The sequence below is a fragment of the Nothobranchius furzeri genome, chromosome 2, assembly GCF_043380555.1.
Source record: "Nothobranchius furzeri strain GRZ-AD chromosome 2, NfurGRZ-RIMD1, whole genome shotgun sequence".
Taxonomy (NCBI): domain Eukaryota; kingdom Metazoa; phylum Chordata; class Actinopteri; order Cyprinodontiformes; family Nothobranchiidae; genus Nothobranchius; species Nothobranchius furzeri.
The window spans coordinates 100,751,958-100,779,298 of NC_091742.1; the positions used below are offsets into that span (position 1 = coordinate 100,751,958).

At 44.8% G+C, this 27,341-nt stretch overlaps 1 protein-coding gene across 3 annotated transcripts in view; it reads left to right on the top strand.

Moving 5' to 3' along the window:
- Positions 1-1,778: 1,778 nt before the first annotated feature.
- The window catches only part of LOC107372892 (SCAN domain-containing protein 3), a 39,114-nt gene continuing 13,551 nt past the window's right edge, over positions 1,779-27,341 (top strand). For all 3 annotated transcript variants that reach the window (XR_011519170.1, XM_070548533.1, XM_054737532.2), the window contains exons 1-2: positions 1,779-1,943; positions 23,465-25,872. The gene's annotated coding sequence lies outside the window, so the exon portion shown is untranslated. The remainder of the gene's footprint in view (positions 1,944-23,464; positions 25,873-27,341) is intronic.

Below are 27,341 nucleotides of genomic sequence, written 5' to 3' on the forward strand. Positions count from 1 at the left end.
CCTGGTGAACTTCTATCACTGCACCATCGAGAGCATCCTGACCAACTGTATAACAGTCTGGTATGGGAACTGCTCCGCCTCGGACCGGAAGGCGTTGCAGAGGGTCGGGAAAACTGTCCAGCGCATCGCCGGAGCACCACTTCCTGCCATAAAGGACATCTACAGGAAGCGGTGTCTGAAAAGGGCAGGGAAAATCATCAGAGACCACGGTCACCCATCACATGCACTGATCACCTTGCTGCCCTCTGGGAGGCGCTACAGAAGCCTCCGGACTAAGACCACCAGGTACCGGAACAGTTTCTTCCCAACAGCTGTCAGACTCCTGAACTCTGCCTCCTGACATATGACCCATGTTAAACTCATGGACTGCTTGTATTAACTACAGCCTGTACATACTTATAGTCATAGAATATTCATAACATACTTCACACCGTGTACATTATAACATACGTCATAGATGCATTTCTGTAATATACTTACACATCTATATTATTGCTAAAATATATTTTAATACATCTATATCACGGCTAAAGCACTTTCTGGATGGATGCAAACTGCATTTCGTTGCCCTGCACCTGTACATGTGCAATGACACTAAAGTTTAATTCTAATTCTAATTCTGCATCTATACTGCTCCACTTCAGCTCTCTCCCCCTCCCCATGCGCAGTGCGCCTGCAGCCTCTCAGAGTTCCTGCTGCTCTAAACATTAAAATAATTATTTCATTTTCTGTTCCTCACTTCTGATTACCTTCAATGGTGTCTGTTTGTTGCAACCAGAAGGTACAAAAACTAGCTTGTTTTTATGTGACTATTTTTCTCTCCTGCCTATTTATTATCTTCCTGCATCTCCTCTCAATCCTAAAGATAAACTGCTACCTGGGTTCATAAATATTCACCTTATGAGTTACCTTTGAACTACAGTTCTAAAAGATCTACCGACCACAAAAACGGCGGGGTGCGCGCTGCTCGCCGGCCGCATCGGTGAGGTGAGTCACCGGAGGACAAAACAGGTGATGCGCCCCGCTCCACAGCAGCGAAAAGCATCAGCACAAATAAAAGACAGAAAAGTTAAAAGAAAATGAGCCGACATGAACGATTGCGTGTTAGAAATTTGTTTTTGAGGTGGCGACACCTAATTTGATAATGTTACTGTGGCCGTGCTCAGGACGCAGATGTCTGGAGCGCGTCAACAATCAGAGCTTTGCATGCGCAAGCTGGTTAAGATTAGGATGGGGGTGAGGGGAAGTTAAATGTCACAATTTGGTTATAGGTCCGTTTTACCACGGGTGTCAGTACCGTCGCTCTGGCACAGCGCGTTGCCTCCCGATGCGCAGGGGCTCATCACCTGCTGTCTTTTCCGTGGACTGCATCTTGTCGCTCAGTATCACGTTACAGCTACCGGTCGCTGAAAGGCATAAAAAGTCACTACAGAGCAGTGAAGTAGACTAGTCGACTAGTCATACAGCCCCTAATAAATACTATGAGTTAGTGTAGCTTACAATTAAATGTGTTGTCTATTAAGAAGATTAAATGCTTTGTGGTGTCGAATAACAGCAATTTCTGGGCCAAACCAATCATATTTCATAGACACATCTCTGTCGTTTATAACAAATCAAACCTTTTGAAAATCGTCTGTAAATTGAGCAAGTTAGAGTTATTTAAAAAGTACATGCACCATACAACCCAATGTCACGAAAGGGGGCAGCTGCCTGACCTAAGATGGCCGACACGTTTCTACGTCGCATCCGGTCGCATCCCATTGGCGAACAGCGGGAACGAGGCACATATCTGTGGTGGCAGCACACATCCGTTAGTTGCTCTCGTAGCTCCGGGATAGCAGTCACAGTCATTTGTGGCCACGGGTGCGCGGAGCTCGCCCTTCGTCCTGAAATAGGAGTCTTTTCCTTCTGAGTGTGTTAATAACGTGAACAGCAGCAGAGCGGTAAGCTTCATATCACTCTAAAATGTCGGCTAACTTTACTGTACACGTTCATTTACGGGCATTAGCAGCGTGCTAGCATTAGCATCCGACCTGCTAGCGCTAGCACAACATGCTAGTAAAGTTAGCACCCAGATTAATGTGGATTCGGACGATTTTCGTGGAATAAAACGTGATCTGGGAATTGTGATGAACGCCTTTTTACACCAGATGATAACCTTCCACTGACTGTAGCAGCAGAGCGCCTGTGTGTGTTACTCCGTGAGTGTGATGTGATGTTAGCATCCAGTAAATAAATCCCACATCAGCTAAAGAGCAGCGCGACTAAGTGGTTAAAGTGCGTCAGCACAGCGGATTTAATACGAGTTTTAAAGAACAATCTCTGAGTGAAGTGTATGGGATTAGATTTGTGCCAATAGGATCAAGAAAAAACACTTTGGAGAGCAAACAAATTTTAAGACATTGAGAGTAAAAACATTGTTTCAAAAGAAAAACTTACGATCTGAATCAGATTCTTAAAATGATCAAGAAAAACACTTTGATGGTCAAACAAAAATTAAGAAATTGACAAAACAAAAATATTGACTAAAGGAAAAAAAATGTTCCAAAAGTAAAACTTACCACTTCTTAAAATGAGTAACAAAGTGTGTACAAAGTACTTGTTTAGCCTGTCCAGGTAACATGGAATAAAACTGAATATGTTAAGATGAGTTTTTAATACGTCTCTCTGGAACAATAGACCATTGTCCTGAGGCTAGCTCAATGGCTTGCTTAGCAGCTAGCTAGTGAGCTAGCGTCTAGTTAAAACCAACTTAAAAAGTGGCTTAACTTACAGATTAACTAAGAAAAGATAAAATATACTATCAATACTCACTTTAGATCCTTAGTAGACACCACAGACAGCAGAAATAACCTGTTTGGGGCTCAAAATTTATGTTGTTGACCGAGGTGGGAAAAAAAAGTAATGGAGGCTACATCACTTCCGGGTCACTGAACTGTCACTCAAGAGAAACCACTGTCCTATGGGAGAGGACTTCTGAGAAGTCCCACCCACCCGAAAGGGTTGTGTCAGAATTGCAACCAAAAACTCAGGGACTGCAAAGGAGAAAGCCAGACAGTCTAAGTGCAAATCTGGTAGTGAGAGCAAAGCTGTGAGCAGCGAGAACGAAACTAAGGAAACTGATAACAAAAACACATAGAGGCAAACAGAAAAAAGAAACATACTTTGTTACTCGTTTTAAGAAGTTGATTCAGATGGTAAGTTTTACTTTAGAAACTTTTTTTTCCTTTAGTCAATATTTTTGTTCTGTCAATTTCTTAATTTTTGTTTGACCGTCAAAAGTGTTTTTCTTGATCCTATTGGCACAAATCTAATCCGATAGAAGTGAGCTTAGTTTTGGTGACACTGCAGATATAAATCGGGGTGACGATGCTAATCTGACTTGGCAGGCCCAAACGTATCGTCAGGGCCTGCTGGGAACGTCTGGCGGTGCTCCTGCCAGATGGAGCTATTTAAAAAGGGGGACCGCAGGATGTGTTCCAGCTGTGGGGGACCACACTCCTGAGCCTCCCTGGTAAGGTCTTTTCAGGGTTCTGGAGAGGAGGGTCCGTCGGATTGTCGAAACTCAGATTCAGGAGGAACAATGTGGTTTTTGTCCTGGCCGTGGAACACTGGACCAGCTCCATACCCTTAGGGCAGGGGTGCCCAATCCTGGTCCTGGAGGGCCGGTATCCAGTAGGTTTTGTAGTTTTTCTGCTCCAACACACTTGATTAACTGGTTGAATCACCTGTGCAGCAGCTCATCAGGCTCTGTAGAAGCGTGTTAATCACCTGCTGATTGAAATCAGGTGTGTTGAAGCAGAATTAAAACTAAAACATGCTGGATACCGGCCCTCGAGGACCAGGATTGGGCACCCCTGCCTTAGGGGGTCCTGGAGGGTGTGAGGGAGTTCTCCCAACCAATCTACATGTGTTTGTGGGTTTGGAGAAGGTGTTCGACTGCGTCCCCCGAGGGGCCCTGTGGGAGGTACTCTGGGAGTCTGGGGTACCAGGCCCTCTGATACGGGCTGTTAGGTCCCTGTAGGACCGGTGTCAGAGCTCGGTCCGCATTGCCGGCAGTAAGTCGGGCTCGTTCCCAGTGAGAGTTGGACTCCACCAAGGCTGCCCTTTGTCACCGATTCTGTTTATAACCTTTATGGACAGGATTTCTAGGTGCAGCCAAGGTGTGGAGGGCATCCGTTTTGGTGGCCTGAGGATCAGGTCTCTGCTTTTTGCAGATGATGTGGTCCTGTTGGCTTCATCAGAACGTGATCTTCGGCTTTCGCTGGAGCGGTTTACAGCCGAGTGTGAAGCAGCTGGGTGAGAATCAGCTCCTCTGAACCTGAGACCATGGTCTTGAGTCAGAAAAGAGCCTTCTCCAGGTCAGGGGTGAGGTCTTAGCCTGGCAAGCCAGACTAAATAAATGTATTATTTAGTCTGGCAACGCTCCCAGGACGGCTCTCAGTTGTGGGGCGGGTTCTACCGTTATCTTTCAAATGATCTCCACATTCCACTGGACAATGAATGTGACGTACTCTTGTTTCACTCTGTTGCATCATCCCACCCACCAGGCATATAGAGTGCCCTGATTGGCCCACAAAGCAGATAAAGCTCTGTGATTTGTTCACTAAGCAGATAGAGCACAATGATTGGCCCACCCTTATGGACCAATCACAGCTCTTTGTGTGTTTGAAACCCCTCTAGAGAGCTGCGATTGGCTAGCCAGAGTCCTGGTAGGAGCTGCGGAGGTTCTAATGGAGCGTGCCTAGACCAAACTTTGCAAAGCAAGTATTTGGTCTAGTTCACTAGGCTAGTGAAGTCCTGCATCAAGTGGAGAAATTTAAGTACCTCGGGGTCTAGTTCACGAGTGAAGGAAAGACGGAGCGTGAGGTCGACATCTGCAGTGATACGGGCGTTGTCTGTCGTGAAGAGAGAGCTGAGTGAATCTACGTTCCTACCCTCACCTATGGTCACCAACTTTGGGTGGTGACAGAACGAGGTCGCGGATACAAGCGGCTGAAATGAGTTTTCTCCACAGGGCGGCTGGGCTCTCCCTTAGAGATAGGGTGAGAAGCTCGGTCCTCTGGGAGGAGCTCCGAGTAGACCCGCTGCTCCTCCATATCGAGAGGAGCCAGTTTCGGCGGCTCGTTTTCCCTCGCTGCAGGTTTTATGTTTGCAGCCAGATCTTGAGGAGTTTAGAAGAAAGTGTGAACTCATCACTAAAATAAACATCCTTTCCTGTTTAGCAACAAACCAGGTTCAGTTTCTTTCATAAGAGAACCCGAAAAACATCAAATGTGAACTTAATAAACCTCGTTTTATCACACTGCAGACTGACCTATCTGTTGGCTCTATTGGGGTTGATTAGTAGGCTGTCCTGCTTTAATGGGCTGAGGATGTTTACAAGTTAGAGCACATCGCTCATCATCAGATTAAATGTGAATCATTTAATGAAAATAATCCTGATTTAGACCTATTTTTCACCAGTTTTCATGATTCTAGTAAAGCAACAGACCTGATGCCCACAGCTGGGCAGAATAGGGCAGTTGCATTAAAGTTCATACCCAGGTAAGGCACATATGTTTATCCTATGTACTCTAATGCTTCACAGCCAACAGACATAAAGGAAGTCCAACAGTCTGATTAATGCAACAAGATTATAAATTCACCTTTTACGTTTTCAGTTATTTATGAAACATAAAATATTCAGCTAACAGGACAGAATGGTTATTACAGCGCTAAGTTCACACTTTCTTTACTAAACTCCCCAAAACGGCTTCAACCGCAGCATAGATATAAATAAATGTGTTTACATTAGGGCTGGGGGTAAACAATTATTTTTAAAACGATTATTCTGACGATTTTTTAATCGAATAGTCTACTATTCTAATGACTATTTAGACGACAGGGGTGGACATTAACTTCAAAACCAACCGGCCAGCCGGGCCGGTAACTCTGAATATTTACCGGCCCTGCCAAGAATCTACCGGCCCCGCTGGTCAGCTGCCAAAATGAGTCAAAATAACAACTGAACCGTTTTAAATGTAATAAACCTTTATTTTGTACACATTCACAAACATAATAACGTATTCAAGTTTGAATTTGTTTGTTCCCTCAACAAAACACGATTTTGGCATCGCATACTTCCGGCATACAACTCAGTACATCACCAACTCCGCTTTGCTGTATTCGAGCCATTGACTGTGTTCGAGATGAGCCAGTTCTGCGCAGATTAGACCAGCGGTGATCAGCGAGCAGTGCATGCCGGTTAGATTCGTGTCCGACTTGATGCCGACTTGCTCTGACGTCATGCATACGTAGGCAACGATAACCTCGTGAGATCAAGGCGGCCGCAGATTTTGGAGCAAGGTGCTGCAGTTGCTCTCCCTCAGCTGCAAAACCTAGAGGATGACGGGAAACACCTGGCTCTCACCTGATCTAAGATCTGATTGGTTCATATTTTGATCCAAACATCCGGTGGTAGAACATGAAACGTTAGTTGGTCACATGTATTCTGTAAATCATGTAACGTTGATGATGACAACAATATAGGCCATAGAGAAATGTGTTTTGTTTTCTTTTGTCACGTTTCCTATGAGCACACTAAACCTACAGCTGCTAACCTTTACTTATTATTACAGTCATGTTTTCATATACAATATATGATATCCACAAGCACGTGAGGATGTGTTTCTGCTGCTAACAGGCACCAGAATTAAAATTGAAAATTGAACAAGTGTGAACGCTAACGCAATATCTTCATCCATAGTCACCCCCGAGCTACACATACAGGGAAGTCCAAGAGATTCAACTGGCAGAAACAACTGTTTCACACCATAGTCTCTCTCCTCTCCTCTCATCTCCTCTCCTCTCCTCTCCTCCTCTCCTCTCCTCTCCTCTCCTCTCCTCTCCTCTCCTCTCCTCTCCTCTCCTCCTCTCCTCTCCTCTCCTCTCCTCTCACACACACACACACACACACACACACACACACACACACACACACTCACTCACTCACTCACACACACACACGTAGAGGAAAAGAGCTGAGGAAATTGAGGACACCAGGTAGTTAAAAGAAAAACCACAGCGGAGCCGAGGCGCGCCTCGAATGGGGCGCGCCTGATCTGAACTGAGGAGCGGCCGGACTTCGTGAGCGATTCGCTTCGGGCGCTTCCGCTGCCGGTGTGTCCCCGGCGAAACGCCGGCTTTCAGCCACTCCCCCTGCTGCTTCCGTCTGCTCTCGTCTGTTTTCCAGGCGAGGCGCTGCTCAACTCGAACACGGCCATTCTCTGCGCCTCCCATCTTCTTTAAACCGCCAAGAATCATTTTACCTACGCACACGCGTCTCTGCTTCATACCGTTTCGAACTGTCTCGCTTCTCTTCACCAGTTTTAAAGCGTTTTGCCGGAGATTTCATCAAGAAATCCCATCCCTGTGGTGGTGCGATCTTCCTGCGTGCTTGTGTGTTTCTAGCGTGGTTCCACTTCCGTCTTTAATAGTGAACTTATAGTTCACGTGACTATAACTAATCGTGCAGTACGTGCACGGATCGTACAAGTGCAGTAGGTGGCTAGAGGCGCGCAGGTTCACGCGCGCGAAACGAAAACTGCGGCTTCCTACAGGGCGGGGCCATAGGCGAAAGCCGGTGTGTAAATGACAAATAAAGCTTGGGCGCCACCCGGGCGGTAAGTCGTCAAGTATTTACCGCCCGACGAGAAAATTTAGCGCCATTGGCGCTCGGGCGCTTTAACGGTCCACCCCTGGACGATTAATCTAGCGATTATTTTCTTATTGCACAATTAATAAAAGCAAGACGATCTCAAATTCCTCAAAAAAAAAGTGATTAATTGTTACTGTAAGAGAATAAACACTGCAGGCCTTCCATTTTGTATAACACTGCTTTTATTGTGTTGGTTGGTTATGTTCTGGTGACATGTAGAACTTGGGAGTGCAGGCTGCTGCCTGAGAGGTGGTTGGAGACGGAGTGTCTCCATACTGCTTTGTTTTGGTCACTTATGTGTGTGAGGCGAGAGGTGTTACGACCCTTCCTGGGGAGTTTGGCTCGTGTGCAAAAAGGAAGGGACAATAACGGGATTTAAAAGTTAAAATGATGATCAGGTTTATTTACAACTACAAAAAAAAACATAAATCTTTCCATCCACAGGTTGGGAATAATAAAAATAATTCTGCCTGTGGGGAATTAAAACAAAAGTACAAATAACTAGGGATGTCCCACTGGGCAAAGATTACTGGGTTCTGGACCAAAATAATCTCCAAAGGTCCAAACTCTGAACTGGGCGGTTAAACCAAACTCAAGGTGATATTTTACACTAAACCGAAAACCCACAACACTCTAAATGTAATAAAAGGGAGATCTACACCACAAAAAAGATGAACTCTAAACCAAAACGTAACAGCTTATCCAAACGCAAGAAGCTGTTAGCGAAAATGCTAACAGTAGCTTTACCAACGTTAAGTTCAAGTTACCAAGTTTAAATAAACCAAAAACACCCAGCAGCAAACAGACCAGCACGGAGGAGAGACTGCTACCACCAAAACAGCTCTCCTAATGTCTGAAAGAAGCTCCTTTATGAAGGGAGAAACGCTCCCGGTGATGTTCTACATCTGCTATAGAGACGGAGCAGCGCATTTGACCCCGGAAATTGTTGTCTGTTGCCGGGAGACAAAGGCGGGCAAAACAGGAAAGGAATCTAGTAGCGGACGGACATTGTTCCGGGTCTTTGGTATTTGGCGGAGATGTTAGTGAAGGTGGAGAAGAGGGCGAACTAGAGGAAAAACAGGCAGATTCCTCCTCTATTTACAAACTCCTGGGGATGCAACAAGTGGGCGCGGTGCGTCGACTACCGGATCTGACGTCGACAAATTTTTATAATCGAGCCGTCGACGTCATCGAGGCGTCGCTACAGCTCTAGTTTACATACATATCTAGGGGCAGGAGGACAGTCTGCTCTTAGCAGGACAGCTAGTTTGCTGCTGAATGAAACAGCCAATCGTTAGAGCTGAGGAAAATAATCAAATAATCGATGCATCGGGATGCGGACATAAACGATTCTGCATCGTAGAAGAGTACGCCATCATCGATTATAGTGGAATGTAGTTTTGTTTTTTTAACGGCGGCACCAGCGCCGCATCCAAATCTGTCAGAGTGAGCGTCCTCCACATTTACCTCCGCCTTAATGTGGTACTGCAGGGCTGAGCGCTTGAGTTGTCACCCAAGACCAAACCGGAACCGAATCAGCCCGAATGGTTCTGTTGGATTTGGGCCGTGAACTATGTTAATTGAGCGGGTTGTCGTGCGGCGCGCTCGATCAGCGACTGAGAGAGAGAGAGAGAGAGAGACACTGTCTGCTCACACAAGAGAGAGGATCGGAGGACGCTCCTCCAAACACGCGTTATTATTTTCATAATTTATTATTTCTGCTCGAAACGCTCAGTCAGACCGAGTGTTGTGATGCTGGGAGATCCGGTCTTGGGGAGGGGGCGGGGTCAGTGACGGCGGCTGCAGCGTGATCATCTGTCTCTTTTATTTAGGGACACAGAGAAGTTAAAAGGAGAGAGAAATAGAGGTTCTTGTTCCACTTTATTATTTTGTGTCATGAAGATAAACTGATGTTAAATTCAGCTTAAAGAGAAACTGGGAGGAAGCTTTGGTTCATTTTAGGTTACAGGAGGTCTTGTCTCCTATCTGCTCCTCCAGAGACAGCATGGACATGAGGGTCACATGGTGTAACGTGAGGAAATATGGGTTTTCTGTCACAATGGTGGTGTTGGACGCAGCTGGGTCAAAGCTGGGTCATTGAGAACTTTCACCCACAGATTAAGACCTGAACGCCAGCGAGTCTGGGAGGAAACCATAACATCAACCACCTGCTGTCTACCAGAAGATGTGTTTCCATGAGTTGTACCCAGACCAAGTCAAAACATAAAGTTTAAACTTCTTTTTCTTGATTTTAATGTTAAAGTAACCATTATCATTTTGCTCATTATAAATGTGTTTAATCAAATGAATGGTTCTTTTGCTTTGGGGTAATTATAATGGATTTAATGAATCCATTCTTAAATAGTGTTGAGAATGTTTGGTACTGACCTTCACACTCAAGCACACAAACATTCACACACACCCACACACATCTGCTTACAGTAAACTCCAGACACATTTGATGACGCACATGTTTGCTTTGAGAAGAGAAAGGTTTTTGGTAAGTTTCAGTCTTTTGATTCAGTTCGTGTTGGACAACGAAAGAGAGTGGACCTGAAAACCAAAGGGGGGGCAGAGCCGGCTGGCTCGTTTCTCCCCCCTTTCACGCTGTTTCTGCCACGCCAGGCAGAATAGCTGAATCGCAACTTCTAACGCAGACTCATTACCGAGTCTTTTGATTTCTGAGTGAATTAACTTAAGAAAGCGCGTCAACAAAACGCTTTACCATCAACGTGTACCGAGGGCAACTCTGGACCGGTTCCGTTCGACACCTACGTCTTCCCTGTCAACCGTTGAGTGTCATCTGGATGAACCACAACATCCTCCACGGCCCGGATCCAAAAGAGGGTCCACAAGAATTCGGTGAGACAGAACACGGTGTTTAGCGTTTGGATGCATCTTTTCCAACTAAAAACCTAAGTTTATTCAAACCATCACTTTTCACTCAGACACCTGTTTCTTCCTGAAGCAAAATCAGATGCACACACGCATCCATCTCACCTCATCTCACCAAACTTTGCACCCACACGCATCCATATTCACATCATATCACTCTCACAACTCACAACATTCTCAATCTTCATAAATTCACCAGAAGGTCTATTTGAGCAAGAACAGCATATCAACTGTTAAAGATTGTCCCACAAAGTTACCAATGTTGATTGTATTTCCTGTTTGTCAATTTCAAAATCATTAGTTTAATTTGAAGAATTAAAACTTTTAATCGTCAAACTGGTTTCCTCATTGAACTGAAACACAGACACTCAGATATTATCGGCAGTTTATCGATGAAAACAACCTGTGAGTCTTCTGAATAATAAAACTGAGTAAAGACAGTTTGTCCTTACAATATGACCAGCCAGTTTTACAATATGGCTGAGCAACCAAGTTTTTCTTTACAATGGTGAGGGTCCCACAGGACAGGTTAGTGGAAAGGTTTGTAGTTAGCTGGTTAGTGACGGAGATCCATCAGCTGGGTAATTTAATCCTAATCCAGCCCACAGCCTTCTGCTGGTGTTATTATCAGGAAGAATAAAGCACACATCTTAAATATTATTGGAGTGTATAATTTGTTTTATGTTTTATTATTTTCTGCATCAAACAGAACTTGATTCATTCTCCAACACTTCAGAAACGAACCACTGGGTTCAAATAAAATAACAAACTAAGTCAAACATTTCATTTGGTGTTATTTCTGACACCCTTCACCTGCGGCATAAACATCTGACTCTAGAGCTGCTCAGAGACATTAAACACTCATATATGAACCCATTATGTATTTTAATATTACATTATGTGTCCTGTAGGTTTTCAGTACTTTTTCAGATTTTGTGAGTTTTTGCAAAGCGTGTTTTTCTCAGCCTGAGGCGTGGCGTTGAACCAGGAAACAGATGTTTTACTTTGTTAAATCTTCTTAAATGTTTAAAATGTTTGTCCTAACCTGTTGTGAATGGAGAGCTTTTGAGGGATGGCAGGTTGAGTCGATTACGTTTTAGATAAAAAAATAAAAAGCAATTATCTGACATCTTCTATTTATCGATGAAAACAAATCAATATGAAATAATCGTGATGCATCGGGATATCGAATCGAATTGAATCATTGACCCAATAATCGTAATCGAATCGGGAGACAAGTGAAGATTCACACCTCTACCGATCGTAGCAGAGCCTTTCTAGCCAATCAGAGGAGAGAAAGGCGGGCTCTTCCTATGTCACAGTTTCAGCTATTAAACCTGTCCTGAAACTCCTCACTGAAGAGGTTTTAAAACCATCAGACGAAGACACCACTCTGACCTCGGACATCAAGCAGAAGATGTGCGGTGTTCTCGAGGAGAAGTACAGACCAGCACCTCTACAAAAAACGTTGGCAAGGTCCTGCTTGCTGGACCCAAGATATCGGGGCAACAATTCTGATGATGATGGTGAGGTAAAGCCCACGCTGATCGAGGAGATAGTACACATGGAAGATGGAGGGAGCGGTGCCGGTATGTCAGCTGCAGCCCAGCCAGAGGCCTTGGAGCAGGCAGTGCTGCCACCAGCGGCAAAGAAAAAAACGCTTGGAGACCTGCTGAAGCCACGGACAAGCACGTCATCAACCGTCCCCAAGAGAGTTAGAGCTGAGCTGGAGCTCACTCGCTACCTGCAGGAGGAACCCATTGACCCTAATGAAAACCCTCTGACCTGGCGGCGCAACAACCATGGGAGATTTCCATTGCTCTCCAAAGTTGCACAAAAGTACATGTGTATTTGTGCAACGAGCGCACCATCCGAGAGGGTTTTTAGTGTCGCTGGAAATGTTGGCACCCCTCTCAGATCCTCTCTCAAACCGCATAAGGTTAGCATGCTGGTTTTCCTTGCGCGTAACAAGGACATGACCGAGTTATAAGTCAGTTATTTGTGTGTGTGAAAGTGACAGTGCCCGTGCCCGGGACATCTCATTCTGTATACTTTATTTTAAACAGCAAAACAAAACGGGCACTTTTTTATTTCTGCTAGATGTTGCAGCCAAATTTGCATTTCAAAGTTAAACCTCCTGAATGTTGTTTTTAAGTTCAGTCAGAGAATGCCGTTACTTCGATCTGCATTTGATAAAGTGTTAAAAACGGCCGTGAATTTTTTTCTAACGTTTTTAAATGTGTAAGCACAATGTTTCAAAGGGAATATTGCCATGAGTTTAGTAATTAACAAACGAATTTGCTAAGTACATAAATAAAAACGGGGTGCAATAATATCGCAATATTGAGCCGCCCTGACTCACCGCAGGGGGAATTCCTCAACCGCGACAGCCCTATTAGTAATGTAAAAGTAAAGTATAAAATGAACTTTAAACAGTCGTAAAATGTGTTTAAAAAATTCATTTATTTTTTATTCTGAAATATCTCAGAATTGAGAAATAAAAGAAAATGGAATTTGGATTAAACTTAACAGTTGGCAGATTTCACTCTCTTTTAACCGTTATGAACATAGTCATAGAACTATAGAAACTCACAGCATGACATCAGAGTCATCAAAGTCTGTACGCTATGTTTAGACGGATTATATCCACACACACACACTCAACAGGACTTGTGTGACTTGAAACAGAGAACAGAGGGAGAGGAGATAAAAATCATCCCCCTTAAACACAGCTGGAGATACGACTAGAGATGGAGATGTAATTGGAGGCAGCTCGGTAGGCGATGGTGTACAATTTGGATCTTTGGGCGTCGAGAGTTATTTCCATACGGTTCCCCAAAAGGCGTAGTGAGTCCCTTAAGGTGGACAACTGTGTGGAGAAGTGACAGAGTAGTACACCAGCCCCAGTGATGAACAGCAGTCGGAGCATGTAGTGAGGAGAATGACAGAAGAAGAGGAAGAAAATATCATTTCTATAGCGCCTCTCAAGATAAAAATCACGAGGCGCTTCACAGAAACAAAAAATGTAAAAATATAAAAAAGAATTTAGGAAATGGTTAAAAATATATTTAAAATGTGCAAAAATAGACAATTGTGATTAAAAAATGTTAAGAAAGAGAGAGAGAATAGGAAAGAGGGAGATCAGTGGAGGATCCACGATGTTTATAAAAACCACGATCCGCGTCCCAACGCGTCCTGGCGGGAATGCGGAAGTGGCGCTCAGGTCACCAAACAAAGGACAAGAAGCTAGAAGATCGCGCCGATGTTTACTAGATAAACCACGCTTTAAGAGAAGTCTTATTCTCACCTGGATTCCTGCTCGTTTACCTCTTTTCCTCCGACGTTTTCCCGGGACCGGACAAACATAGCTGGAGGTGCGTAGCTCGTGATCGTCTTTTGGCTCCGGGCCAGTGCGTCGCTCATGTAAACAAACACGATGGTACGTCCTCATTGCGTCTTGGGCGATAGTGAATGAACGGAAGGACAAAAGAGTCTGGCGATCATAGGAGACGGTAGCAGGGAGTGGGTACCTTTGACATTTGAATCGATCCGGCACTAATTCCTGGTACGTACGAATCGATACCGGTACTTAACGGTACCAATTTTCGATACTTTTGAGTGTTTATTATTTTAATTCTCTTTTATAATTAAATATATTTTTTTCTCAATAGATAACAATATTTGATAAATATCACGATAAATAACATACAACTGTTTGTATTTTAACATCGTCCTTGTAGTTTTATAAGCTGATAATTAAACTGACGCAAACATCTTTACTGTGAACTAAATTTACTGTGTATCTTCATTCCTTTTGCCGTCTTTTTTCATTTGAATTTTCCTACTGGGAAGTTAGAATTTCCGAGGAGAAAGCAAACACACCATTAGCTGATAACAACGGTGGCAATGGAAGCTAACATATCAAGCTAACGTTATCTTTAACAGTTTAACTGCTGGAGCAGACTAAAACGATGATGCCTCACACTTAGATCGTTGTCACCCGTCGCATTTAGTAAAGTGAAGCCAAACTTTAGAGCACGTTCATGATCTTCTAGTCGGAAATTCGGAGTTCCGAGGAGAAAGCGAATGCACCATTAGCGAAACGGAAGCTAACATATCAAGCTAATGTTATCTTAAACATTTTATTTACCTACAGGAGCAGATTAAGATGAGGATGTCTCACTTAGATCGTTGTCGCTGGGACAGGGACCGACGACATAACGCGCATGCGCAGCTGTCTTGGCAAGTTCTCGTTGTGAAGGACGGGTACCGAAACAAGGCACCGTTTGAAATGACGTGAATCGGTGCTCAGTCGGTACTATGGAATTCGGTCGGTACCTTAAAAAGTACCGAATTCGGTACCCATCCCTAGCAGGGACACTACTAAAGAGGATCGCAGACAGGAGCAAGGTGGAAAAGCGGTTAGGAGTAAGTCACAGGTTTAAAGGAGATGTTATTGTAGAAAGGAGAGAACTCTACAACAGACCTGTGTCTATCTGGATCCAAGTAATCTAGAGAGACCTCACCAGTGTGTACCATGGTGGTCTGTAAGACATGCTGTCGGGGGGGGGGGGGGGGAAGGGACTTCCCTTTTGAGCTTGGTGACGTGACGTTTGACAGTGGCGTACCTGTTGATGTTGACTGATGAGAAGCCCAAGTTAAAGAGCGACCCAAATGTATTATCAAATAAGAGGAACTCTGAGAGAAAACGCTTCTCCCTGCCATGGGTACCAGAGATTATAGAAATGGAAACTGTGAAGTTCTGTACCTGTAGTAGCATGTAAGAGATGTCGGCGTTAGAGTGCCCCACACTCGTGTGAGTAAAGTTAGTACTTGTGTCAGAAAGTGTGTTAAAGGGACTTATTAGTTTCCTAGTGCATGCTATGTCAGGGTCGAACTTTAAGAAAACATTTTGTGTGAATAGACGGTAGTTGGTCATTAACAGACCTGGGCTCTCCCTGAGCGTGATACCTGAAGAGGAACCAGGTTCACACAGTCGCAGAAGAGAAGGCTGAGGAGGAGGTGTAGCCGCATTGGACATCCCGAAGATGCATGCGACCAGCATAAGATACTTTAATACATCAAAAACCTGAAATTTTTGATGATGTAGACTGTAGACTGGTGCAGGAGTGACCTGTTGAGGGCTCGGTGCAGGGATGCGCTCTAGAGGACCCTCGGTTGAAGAGCAGGTGCAGCCAGAAGGATCAGAGTCAGCCATTAGTGGTACAGGGCGACCGTCAACCCCCCCCCCCCCTTTGGTAGGTGAGACACCTACTGCAGGTAGGGCTGCCCAATTAATCTAATTTTAATCACGATTACGATTTGAGTTTTGAACGATTATAAAAAACAAAACAAGCCGATTATTTGCTCCTCCCGCTTGCGCTGCCCTGAGTTGCAAATGAAGCGCTCCTCCCACAGTGTTGCCAACTTGGTGACTTTGACGCTATTTCTAGCAGCTTTTCAGACCCCCTTCTTGACTTTTTAACTTAAAAGTACCTAGCGAACACCTCAGAAACATCTCTGGTAACCCTTAGCTACTTTCTGGATAACCGTCGTTGACGTTTCCTGCAGGCTAGCTAAACACTCCGCCTGCGCTCCGGACCGTTCTTCAGGACATTATAGGAAAGGGAATGATGAAGTGATGTGTCGGTCGCTAAAGACAGCTCTCAGAGCCGGCTCCTTGTTGGACTAACCAGAGTGAGTGACACACACACCACACCTGCGGACTCATGAGCCACTAAAAATGGCTAAATGTGCGCGTGCGTCGTGCTAAACACACATGCAGCTTGTCCCGGATTGCTGTGAGACCGGGGTGGGGGGTGCAGCTGTGGTTGGGACAATTATTACATTAACTGATGGACTTGTAAATAAATAGTTTATGAATAAGGTAGAAATAAGTTCCTCACGCTGATAACTAATAACTAACCTATCTGAGGACACGGTGCTAGTGCACGCTCCTACAGCAACTTGACACGACTCAGTAAATGTTATGCAACATTTTGTGAACATCAATTTATTTGCATTTATTTGTTATGAATGCCACTGTATAATTCTTGCTGTCAGTATTTGCAAGATATTGGTATTTGGGTCTGTACTGGTTAGACTTAAATGAGTTAAACCAAGGTCTATAGCCCTTGGGTCATAAACTATGAGCTATAAGTATATTGGTCTTTTTATACTGGGAATCAGGAGTTATTTTAGTGATTATCTTGTTTCTTGTTTATTTTTGTCCTGATTGTGCCCTGAGCAATTTTATGACTGAATAAAAACAAATAAAATCAACATAAATTGAAAAATCGTCCTAAATAATCGTGATCTCAATTTCAGTCACCATAATCGTGATTATTATTTTTGCCATAATCGAGCAGCCCTAACTGCAGGGCGTAAGGTCTCGAGTGCCGACTGTAGTGGTGTAGCATCAGTGATGTCATCAACCCCCCCCCTTCTGTAGGTGGTGTTCCCACCACAGGGTAAAGGAAGTCAGGTGCAGAGACGACAGACAGTAGGGCGGTCACCGACTAGAGAAACTCTAGACCGACTGGTCATCTGGGTGGTGCTGTTGTTGTTGTTAACACCTAAGGTAGAAATGAGGTCCTCGTGGAGCTCCATGGGTAGTGGTTGAGTCAGCCGGGTCCAGAGCCTCCATCCACCGACTGGAACGATAGGCCTAAAGTGGTTGAGCGGTATATGATATGATATATTTGAGCAATATATATTAAATTGGTGTTGTCTAGTTCCCTCTTTCCCAGCTGATATTTATAGTTAATAAATATTTATGGAACAACATTTGACTTTCATTTAATTCACATTTTAGGTTTGTATTGACCTCATCCCAGTCAAAATAACGTATCTAAATATATTCAATTCAAGTTTATTTATGTAGCACAAATCAGGACCAGAGTCATCTCAAGGCACTTCACACAGTAAACATTCCAATACAGGTCAGTTCATTAAGCCAGTCAGTAACAAGTGTCCTATATCAGGAACCCAGCAGGTTGCATCAAGTCACTGACTAGTGTCAGAGTCTTTACAGCAATCCTCATACTAAGCAAGCATGCAGCGACAATGGAGAGGAAAACTCCCTTTTAACAGGAAGAAACCTCCAGAGGATCCTGGCTCACTATATTCACATATAATCAGTAGAATTTAATTATTTCATTAACGTGTTCAGTGGTAAGCTACTAGAAATGCTAACAGTTAATTTCTAGTCATAACATTGTACTTGTGTTATATCTATTTTATCATGTACAGTTTGGCAACATAATCTAGTCTAAATTGTATTGAAATCTAAAAGTGTTAGTAAATTATATGCTACAATGGCTTGCCATTCTGTGGGACATGGAGCAGACTCGTAGCAACAACCAGACGGTAGCTGCAGCGGCTCTGCCCCACACCGCTGCTGAGATCTACACATTAATGGGATGGCGGGGATTTTTCTTCTGCTTGTGGAGTTAAGCCGAGTCACGTTTTTCTGAACCACACTTGCTTGTGAGAAAGCTACCTGCTAGCTTAACATTAGCAATTGTGCGTCATCGTCTTCCTCCGCTTATCCGGATTCAGGTCGCGGGGGCATGATCCCAACTAGGGAGCTTCAGACCGTCCTCTCCCCAGCCACCTCTGGCAGGACCCCAAGGCGTTCCCGGACCAGATTGAAGATGTAACCTCTCCAACGTGTCCTGGGTCGACCCGAGGGCCTCCTGCCGGCAGGACATGCCCGAAACACCTCCCCAGGGAGGCGTCCAGGAGGCATCCTGACCAGATGCCCAAACCACCTCAACTGAGGTGCAGCAGTTCTACTCCGAGTCCCTCCCGAATGTCCGAGCTCCTCACCCTATCTCTAAGGCTGAGCCCAGCCACCCTACGGAGGAAACTCTTTTCGGCCGCTTGTATCCGCAATCTCGTTCTTTCGGTCATTACCCAAAGCTCATGACCATAGGTGAGGATTGGGACGTAAATCAACCGGTAAATTGAGAGCCTGGCTTTCTGGCTCAGCTCCCTCTTTACCACGACAGATCGGCTCAGCGCTCGCATCACTGCAGATGCTGAACCAATCCGCCTGTCGATCTCCCGATCCCTCCTACCCTCATTCGTAAACAAGACCCTGAGATACTTGAACTTCTCCACTTGAGGTAGGACCTCTCTCCCGACCGGGAGTTGGCAAGCCACCCTTTTCCGGTCGAGAACCTTGGTCTCAGATTTGGAGGTGCTGATCCTCATCCCAGCCGCTTTAAACTCGGCCACAAACCTGCCCAGTAAGAGCTGAAGGTCAGAGCTGGATGAAGCTAGGAGGACCATATCATCCGCAAAAAGCAGAGACGAGATTCTCCTGCCACCAAACTCGACACACTCCACACCACGGCTGCACCTAGAAATTCTGTCCATAAAGGTAATGAACAGAACCGGTGACAAAGGGCAGCCCTGGCGGAGTTCAACCCTCACCGGGAACAGGTCCGACTTATTACCGGCTATGCGAACCAAACTCAGGCTCCTCTGGTAAAAGGACTGAATGGGTCTTAGCAAAAGGCCACCCACCCCATACTCCTGGAGCGTCCCCCACAGGGTGCCCCTGGGGACACGGTCCTAAGCCTTCTCCAAATCCACAAAACACATGTGGCTTGGTTGGGCATACTCCCATGCCCCCTCCATTACCCTTTCAAGGGTTTATAGCTGGTCCACAGTTCCACGGCCAGGACGAAAACCACATTGCTCCTCCTCAATCTGAGATTCAACTATCGATCGGACCCTCCTCTCCAGTACCTTGGAGTAGACCTTTCCAGGGAGGCTGAGGAGTGTGATCCCTCTATAGTTGGAACACACCCTCAGGTCACCCTTCTTAAAGATGGGGACCACCACCCCTGTCTGCCACTCCACAGGAACTGCCCCCGATGACCACGCAATGTGGCAGAAATGTGTCAACCTCAATAGCCCTACAACATCCATAGCCTTGAAATACCCGGGACGAATCTCATCCACCCCCGGGGCTCCGCCGCTGTGTTGTTGTTTGACTACCTCAGCAACTTCTGCCCCAGAGATTGGACAGTCCATCCCCAGGTCTCCCAGCCCTGGTTCCTCCTCGGAATGTGCGTCGGTGGGATTGAGGAGCTCCTCAAAGTATTCCTTCCACCGCTCGATTATAGCCCCAGTTGACGTCAGCAGCTCCGCATCCCCACTGTAAACAGTGTGAGCGAGTTGCTGCCTCCCTCTCCTGAGACGCCGGACAGTTTGCCAGAACCTCTTTGGCGCAGATTGATAGTCTTTCTCCATGGCCTCACCAAACTCCTCCCACGCCCGAGATTTTGCCTCTGCAACTGCCACTGCTGCACCCCGCTTGGCTATTCGGTGCCCGTCTGCTGCCTCCAGAGACCCACAGACCAGCCACGCCCTGTAGGCCTCCTTCTGCAGCCTGACGGCTCCCCGAACCTCTGGTGTCCACCAGCGGGTACGGTCGTTGCCACCACGACTGGCACCGGCCACCTTGCAACCACAGCTAGCAACAGGGCCCACTCGGAGTCAATGTTCCCCACTGCTCTCGGGACGCAGTCAAAGCTCTGCCGGAGGTGGGAGTTGAAGACCGTCTTGACAGGTTCTTCTGCCAAGTGTTCCCAGCAGACCCTCACTATGTGTTTGGGTCTGCCAGGTCTATGCGGCATCTTCCCCTGCCATCTGATCCAACTCACCACTAGGTGGTAATCAGTTGACAGCTCCGCTCCTCTCTTCACTCGGATGTCCAAAACATACGGCCGCAGGTCAGTTGATACAACTACAAAGTCTATCATTGACCTGCGACCTAGGCTGCCCTGATGCCAAGTGTACCGATGGGCATCCTTATGTTCGAACATGGTGTTCGTTATGGCCAAACTGCGGCTTGCACAGACGTCCAATAACGAAACACCACTCGAGTTCAGATCAGGCGGGCCGTTCCTCCCAATCACACCCCTCCAGGTCATGCTGTCATTGCTCACGTGAGCATTGAAGTCCCCCAGCAGGACAATGGAGTCCCCTGGTGGAACACTATCTAGCACTCGTCCCAGGGACTCCAAAAAGGGTGGGTAATCTGAACTGATATTTGGCGCATAAGCACAAACAACAGTCAGGACCCGTTCCCCGACCCGAAAGCGCAGGGAAGGTACTCTCTCATCCCCGGGGTAAACCCCAACACACAGGCAGAGAGTCTTGGGGCTAACAAAAGCAATTGTGCTCATAGTTTAACTCTTGATCCCAAACTTTGGACCGTGTCTGCCTTTTACAATGGTTTCTGTCTTTGCAGGTTTATCCATTTTCCTCCACAGCACCTAGATCACCACATAGTGGGCCAGTAAATGTGTTAAGACTGTGGAGCGCACATTTATTGAAGCTTCGAATCAGTAAAAAATGAATCAAGGAATTTAATGAATCGAATCATTCAATGATGCTGCGGGCGGGCCTGTGGGCTTGCCGCTGATATCTCCGGGGACTCTGCCGGCTGCTGGTTGTGGCCCCCCGGGGCGATCCTCTGTGCCTCTCGAGGGGGGCGGGGGCCTTTCTGGTTGCAGTCTCCTTGGGGTTCCTGCATTCTGGGGCAGCGCCTGGATCTCTGGGACTTGGAGCTCCCCCCGTCTCCTGCGCATCTTTGGGGGCGGATCTGTGGTCCCTCACACGCTCTGTTGGACGCTCCTATAGAGAAACCTTACATAAACAAGCACGTGTACACACACAGGTGCTCACATGGTGCTCTCAAAAGTATGGGCTTGAGCACGTTCAACACAGGTCTTAAGACTATGGTGGGCACTTAATGCGTTGTGATTTATTATCGTGATTCTTCAGTTAAGCAATGTTGATTTTATATATATATATATATATTTTCTTTTTATCAAGTTGACGCAGTGATAGGTAGATCTTGTTGTATTGTTGTTGTGTCCCTTTGTTTTTTTTTTTTGTTTTTTTTTCTGCAGGTCTAGAAGCAGACTCTTGTTCATCATTGTTTATTTTTGTGGAACCCCCCCCCCTTCTCTCCCCACCTTTTCTTTTCCTCTCTCTTTCACCTCTGTCTCCGTGTCTGGTCGGAATTACAAAGCATTCAACAACAATAACAATAAAGTTTTAAGTATCAGGCGTGACATTAAAAGCAAACGCTTTGATGCTCCACCTGAGAGTAAATCTGTAAGGCTTGTCACCAGCATTCAGACATCAATTCTGCTTGCTTCACAGCCAGACAGGACATGGTAAAAAAAAAATAAAAAAAAAAAATAAAAAAAAAGATTTAGATGAGACTTTAGACTCTTACAAAGTATGATCTGTAAAAAAAACATCTACTCAAGTTTGTTTTGATTCACCAGTAGGGGGTGCTAAAGAGTCAAAAAGTTTGTTACAGCGAAAAGGCTTGATGGATTTCAACAGAACTTGACACAGATGTTAATCATCGGACCCTTAGGCTATATTTTGAAAATGGTTAAAAATTGGGCGTGGCTTATAGGTTTTAAAAATTTTCGCCCTTTTACTAATGAAAAATATATATTCTGTACAGAAAGTTACAGTTCATATCCGTAATAGTGCCATCTACAATCACAGAAATTTTTTTTGAAATGGTCGAATAGGTGGCGCTGTTGTACCCCAAAATAGTTTTGGGCAATTTTCTCCCAATTTCTTCAGTAAAAAAAAAAACAAATGATCTCATCCTGTATGTTCATTGAGTCAGTCAAATTTAGATGAGTATTTTGAAAGAAATTTTAAACTTATGAAAATTGGAAGATTGCAAAATAAGTCCAACGCACTTTCATTAACTCCTCCCAGCCGTCAAACACAATCAAAGCAAAACTTTGCCTGACAAGAGGGGAAGAGCAGCTGACCAGACAATGTGGGCAGAATTTTTATATTTTATTTATTTTTTGGAAATATGACTTAAAAAAATTTAGTCTTGATTTGAGCACCCCCTTGTCTTTAATATTAGGACTTAGTTTTTAATGACAGCCACTAATGCAAATATTATTTTATCGTAAGATAGGTTTAACAATTATGATCCCTTTAAAAATATAAGCAGAAGTCTTGCATGACAGAGGTAATCTGGGAATATTTTGAGATTTTTGTACAAAAGCATAGATTTGTAACAATTTTTTTTACTTTATGCCAGTATTTTGGTACAGTTGGATAAAACGGTAAATAATTTTGTTAGAAAGTTTTTTAGATATACAGTAAATATAAACCATTTATAACATTCCATTTGTACCTTTCACACATTTGTATTTTACCGGAATGTTTCTTCTATCTTGTAATTTCCATTTTGTATTTTGTAATTTGTATTTTGTAATTTGAATTTCTTTAATTGTTGATTTATTCTATATAATTACTTACAACTGTACCATGTTCAGCGCTTTGGGCTTCCTGACAGGGTTGCGGAAGGCGCTATATAAATAAAGCTTTGATTGATTGATTGATTGAAGTAGCACTATTTCACTATTTTTTTATGAATATTTTAATTTTGGGCATGACCCTTATAATTATATTTACCAATTTTTATTTCACTCCTGAATGCATGGTCACGAGTACTTGGGGTACCTTTTGATTTAGTAATTTTTTCTTTATTGAGATTCAACCTCCCAGTCATCCACTGGTAAGCCTCAGCCTGGGTTTTAGTAGTTATTAGTTGTTTTTTTTTTGTCATTTTAATTAGTTTTAGTAATTATTTAATTCTTTCATTTAGGTCTTCTTTTGAATAATTATTTTTAAAAACGGTAAAATAACTTTTTGAACCACATCTCCTGCCTTCCTAGTACAGTGGACTTGTGTGTTCTTTTAATGTCAATCTCATTGGGTTGTTTTCACTTATTTCTAACTGTTCTTGCTTGAACAGTGTAAAATATCTCATCATGCAACTTTTATTTTTTGTGTTTGTAGATGTTCAGCAAATGGTGCTGATTAATGAAGCAGCCAGCTCCTGAAGAACTGAGGCCTCTTTTGAACCAGAAGGACATGGAGCCCCTCGACATGAAGCAGGAAGAGGAGGAGCAGCTTGATGAGATTAAAACTGATGCCACCAACATTTCATTCTCTGCAGTTTCTCATCAGTTTAAGGAAGAAGGAAGAGAAGTTCTGTTGTCACAGTTTGATCAGAACCAACCTAAAGATGGAGATCTTCCAACCAGCAGCACCACTGACCAGATGAAAGCAGAAAGTGGTAGAGAGGACCGTGGAGGAGCAAAACGTACCAGGAATCTAGATCCAAAACTTTATAAAGATGATTCCAACTCTTCAGAGACTGAAGTCAGCCAAGATGAAGATGATGACCAGGATGGCAACAATTCTGACTGTCAGCTAAAGCCTTTTGCTTGTAAGCTCTGTGGGAAACGATTTAGTGTGAAGTCAACTTTAACAAGACACAAGAGTATCCACACAGGACAGAAGCCTTTTGCCTGTGAGCTCTGTGGGAAAAGATTTTCCCAAAAGGGAAGCTCGAAGAGACACATGGGAGTCCACACAAGACAGAAGCCTTTTGCTTGTGAGCTCTGTGGACAAGGATTTACTCATAAGGCAGGTTTAAACACTCACATGAGAGTCCACACAGAACAGAAGTCTTTTGCTTGTGAGCACTGTGGGCAAAAATATAAACATAAGAGAAATTATGACAGACACAAAAAAGTCCACACAGGACAGGATATATGTGCTTGTGAGCTCTGTGGACAAAGATTTGTTCGAATGGAACATTTAGACAGACACATGAGTGTCCATACAGGACAGAAGCCTTTTGTTTGTGAGGTCTGTGGACTAAGATTCACACAAAAGGGAAATTTAGACGTTCACATGAGAACCCACACAGGACAGAAACCTTTTGTTTGTGAGCTCTGTGGGAAGAGATTCACACAAAAGGGAACTTTACACAGTCACATGAAAGTCCATACAGGACAGAAGCCTTTGCCTGTGAGCTCTGTGGACAGAGATTTAGTGTAAAGTCAAGTTTAAACAGTCACATGAGAGTCCACACAGAACAGAAGTCTTTTGCTTGTGAGCTCTGTGGACAAAGATTTGTCCGAGCAGAACATTTAGACAGACACATGAGAGTCCATACAGGACAGAAGCCTTTTGCTTGTGAGCTCTGTGGACAAAGATTTATCCGAAAGGACCATTTAGACGTTCACATGAGAGTCCATACAACACACAAAGCATCTGTTTAACTCCAATGATTATTATTGTAATTCTCACATCTTTAATGTTTAGTTTAGTCGTTTAGTCAGTGGTTTCAGGTTTGGTTGGTCAACACAATCCTCCCAGACCTCCTCCAAGTCAAACTGTCCCATATGAACGTGCCTGACCCAATTCTGACGGACAGGAAGCAGAAAATGAGGCTGGGGAAGAATGTCTCTGACCTGCAGACCATCAGCACCAGTTCTCCTCAGGGCTGTGTTCTCTCCTCTCTGCTCTTCTTCCTGTACACCAACGGCTGCACTCCAACCACGAGTCTGTCAAGCTTGTCACGTTTGCGGACAACCCCACCGTCATCGGGGATGAGTCTGCCTACAGAAGGAGGTGGAACGGCTGGTGTCCTGGTTCAGCCACAACAACCTGGTGCTACCCAGAAGACAGCCCCACACACCCCATAACCCTGTCTGACACTCCCATCACGATGGTGGACTCATGTCGCTTCCTGGGCACCACTACCTAACCCTGTCAGTACAGTCGATGAGGCCGTTCTACACCGCAGTCATCGAGTCCATCCTCACCTCTTCCATCACCGTGTGGTATGCTGGAGCTACCATCAGGGACAAGAAGAAGCTGCAGCGTGTTGTACGCTCTGCCATCTCCCCTCCATACAGGACCTGCACACCTCCAGGTCATTAAGGCGTGCAGATCGAATAACAGCAGACCCGTCTCACCCTGGACACAGTCTCTTCAACTTGCTCCCATCTGGCAGGAGGTTCTGAGACATTTGGACCGGAACCTGTCGCCACAAAAACAGTTTCTTCCGCTCTGCGGTCGGACTCATGAATGACAAATCAAATCAACTCAAACTTTATTTGTACAGCACTTTTCATGCATAGGATGCAACACAAAGTGCTTAAAGAGCAAGTAACGTCTTATGGAGCCCCTAAAGGGACATGGGAGGGGAAAAAACGTATTGCGAGATCTCGCAATACTTTTTTGCGAGAGCTCGCAAAGGTTCCCCGTGACAGTGAACCTGAAGAAAAACAGTCACGCAGCATCATCTACTATGGGGCCGCTCAGTTGCAAGCATGGAGGATGATTTGGAGCAGTTCTTAATTTGTAGAGAGGTCCCAAAGGATGATATTACACGAATGAAGAGAGACAAGGTGAGTAAGCATGCCGTTCATTCAGTGTAAATGTAAGAACACTCGTGGGTAACAAAGTTAGCAGTAATGCTATACTATCGTAAGCTAATACTAGTATGGTTAGCTGAAATCTTAATTGTTTCGTTTTTGTTTATGAACGGCACACTTGATAATACCAGTGATGGCAATGATACGATTAAATTTGAACAAGAACAAAAGTGGTTGCCATGGTAACTGTGGACGCTATTGCACACGGACTATTCTCAGCAAACTGATAAGAACTGTATCGTCGTTACCAATTTAACGACAGAGTATCACATTATCAGATTAGCCAGTGTATGGGTGGGTGGCTGATTGCTGATTGGCTGCACCTGGCGGTAAGGCGTTTCCTGTTTCCTGTTTTCAGTGTTGCACTCCGTGTAGCTGTTTGGTGTTTGGGGCTCGTTAAAGCTGATTTAATTTCTCTGTACTTGGATATCTCTGAGTTATTGTAGCACAAAAGCACGCTAAAACGCACATTTTCTGTTGTTCCACCTAGCTTTTAGGGAACCATTTGAGTCCGCACGCAGTTTATTTGGTACTGAACAGTTTGCTGCTTGTCCAGTTAGCTTAGCCTCAGCACGGCTATGGCTACTTCTGTCTCTGCTTCTCCGTCTCCTATCTCTTGCTCTCTGTGTCAGATGTTTAGTTACTCCTCTGCCTCCTTTAGTGATAATGGTACGTGTAATAAATGTAGCATTTTTGTAGCTTTGGAGGCGAGGGTGTCGGAATTGGAGTCCCGGCTCCGCGCTGTTGAAAAACCTGTAAACAGCCATAGTTACTTAGCTAGCGCGGGGCTAACTAGCTCAGAACAACCCCGTAGCGACCCTCCAGTGGATCCCGAGCAGCCGGGACCTCAGGCCGGCTGGGTGACGGTACGCAGGAAGCATGAACCCAGCCCGTGGGCCACCACCAACCCGTCCACGTTTCTAACAGATTTTCCCCGCTCAGTGACGCACCCACTGACAAGCCGACTCTGATCATTGGCAGCTCCATAGTCAGAAACGTGGCATTAGAGACTCCAGCAACCATAGTTAAATGTTTACCTGGGGCCAGAGCGGGCGACATTAAATCTTATCTGAAACTGCTGGCTAAGGATAAGCGTAAATACAGTAAGATTGTTATTCACGCTGGCGGTAACGACACCCGGTTACGCCAATCGGAGGTCACTAACATTAATGTTGCTTCGGTGTGTAAGTTTGCCAAAACAATGTCGGACTCCGTAATTTTCTCTGGCCCCCTGCCTGATCGGACCAGTGACGACATGTTTAGCCGCATGCTGTCCTTCAACCGCTGGCTGTCTAGGTGGTGTCCTGAAAACAACGTGGGCTACATTGATAATTGGAAAACTTTTTGGGGAAAACCTGGTCTGATGCGGAGAGACGGCATCCATTCCTCTTTGGATGGTGCAGCTCTTCTTTCTAGGAATATGGCCAGTTTTATTAGTCCTC